This window comes from Athene noctua, chromosome 7 (assembly GCF_965140245.1).
Source record: "Athene noctua chromosome 7, bAthNoc1.hap1.1, whole genome shotgun sequence".
Taxonomy (NCBI): Eukaryota; Metazoa; Chordata; class Aves; order Strigiformes; family Strigidae; genus Athene; species Athene noctua.
In genome coordinates this window covers 40,232,760-40,234,980 of record NC_134043.1, presented here as the reverse complement: position 1 = coordinate 40,234,980, position 2,221 = coordinate 40,232,760, and the positions used below count along the sequence as shown (strand labels likewise).

Genomic DNA, 2,221 nt, shown 5'->3' with positions numbered 1-2,221 from the left:
TATATATATATATATAAAGGTTTAAATGATTGATACAGTGGCAGACTTTGATTGGCGAACAACACAAATCTGTTTTACACCATCAGGTGAGGCAGTAGATGTAAATTGCATGTTGGATTAACTGAACAAAGCAAGGAATAATACAGGGCAAAACCATCAAGGCAGCAAATGCACGTATAAGATAAAATAAATGCCGCTTTACCCATGGTGCTCCGGGTAACCAAGACCATAAATCACCACTCCAGCCATTCCATGTTTGAACAGGGACATGGGCCAGTTTCCTAATGTCTGTGGTCAGTTGAAGGACTACTTCACCTGCATCGTCTATTTCCAAACAACAATTAGAAACATGACTTTGTTAACCAATTTATGTGTGAGTGTCCATTGACACCTGCTTTCCATAGTAGGAAATTGAATTGGCCATGTTCCACTATCATCCCAGGTGGTATATTACTAGTTTTGCTATAATTGCTTACAATTTATGCTGGGGTGAGGGGTGCAGAGACCCACGGCCAGCTTGATAGGCTTGGCTATCCTCCACAGACCCGACAGTGATTTAGATTAAAGGTTTGGCTTACAGTTCTTGATAACAAAACAAAATCGTTATCCTCAAAGGGGTCATATGGGTTGCGGGAAGATGGGGGAATTGGTTTCCCTTCATTCTCATAGGTAAATGGACAGAATACTGTAATAAATAGCATACACATCCTAACCAAATTACACTAAGATCTGTGTCTGCTTCACTTCTTCTGTGGGTGCGTCTGTGTCGCCTGCTTCCTCCTGAAAGTGAAACAAAAGAACAAATTTGCTTCTCTGGTTAGAAAGAGGGAACAATCCATCTAGTGTGAATCTTATGAGTTTTTCCACAGACATCTTTTGCCTTCCAGGTGTATTTATTAAAGGGTGTGTCCAACACCAGTGGCACTTTGTCCACTGTGAGGAGTTCGACCAAGACAGGTTGTCCTGGGAAATGGGATAGATTGTGGGGGGTGGAGGTTTGCCACCTGCAAGCTGTCCTCCAGGCTAGGCAGGAGGTGACTGACCTTGTCATCCTCCTCAAGGTCCTGGAGACCTTGTACAGCGACATTCGCCAGTTCTGCACAAGTCATTCTAATTTTTGGGTCAGGAGTCCGTCCATCAGGTCCTGGGGAATGCCTTTCTGAAGCACAGGCCTTGTCGAGTTAGGTGCCTCTCTCCCAGAACTCTGACCGCGAGGAGATTCCAAGTCTTGTCCCTTCCTCATGGATGATTGTTGTCCACTAATTTGCTCTGCAGCCCGTATGACCCTGGTTTCAGTTCTTTGGGACGATCCATCATATTTTCTCCTAAAGTTAATCAATTCCTGGGCTACGTCTCCCTATGTTCATACTTTCCTCCTGGCAGTCGATGGTCAGGGGTCACTATCCCCTCCAGAGCGGCCATTGTTCTTTCTCCATTAGGAGTGTTTTGAATCTTCCCTTGCAATTGAATGCCAGTGGGTTTCAGGTAGTCAGGGAGTCCTTGTATCAGGGGAGTCATCCTCTCTGGGTCCACAGGCATCATCATCGGGGAGCCTTGGTTGGGCTTGAGCTCCTGATCATACATCATCTGGAGACAGGCTGCCTTCTGCACACTTCCCACTAACTGATCCACTGTGTCCGTTATGGCAAGGGGCTCTCCCCTCTCTAAGGGGTTCAGCCCTCCGGCCCAGTATGCAACTCTCTGAGTCAATGACCACGGGGCTCAGCATTCGACAGTAGTTAGAAACACACCTGGACCCCAATATCCTTCTGCTTCTTTCTCTGACAACAAAATTCTGTCCCCTCGTGACAGAGACACTCTCCACACATACTCTGTCTCTGATTCTTTTGCAGTCCTTGCAAAATCTTTTTTCCGTTTTGCCAGTTCGATTGCTGTAAACGGGACTTCGTTGGTAATGACATGAGGACGGTTATCACTATCGTCCTTGTACATCTACTCTGTTTTAATCAGTGGATACATATGGGGGAGACTCTATACAGTTTCTTTTGCCTTCTGCAAATCTCCTTGGGGATAGATTTGCCGTATCCCCTTCTCCAAAAGCTTCACTTCTGCCTCTGCCAGTGTATCTATCTCCACCAAAAGGTGTTCTCACAACTCATTTTTCAATATTATATTTTGATTCCTTTCTTCTTCTAGCAATTATTTGGTGTCTCGCCACTGGTTCTTCAGGGTCTGTATGACTATCTGCAGAGAGTCTATT

At 45.3% G+C, this 2,221-nt stretch overlaps 1 pseudogene; it reads right to left on the bottom strand.

The window, feature by feature from the left end:
- Positions 1 to 1,105: 1,105 nt before the first annotated feature.
- On the bottom strand, positions 1,106 to 1,953 carry LOC141962656 (uncharacterized; annotated as a pseudogene).
- Positions 1,954 to 2,221: the final 268 nt, after the last annotated feature.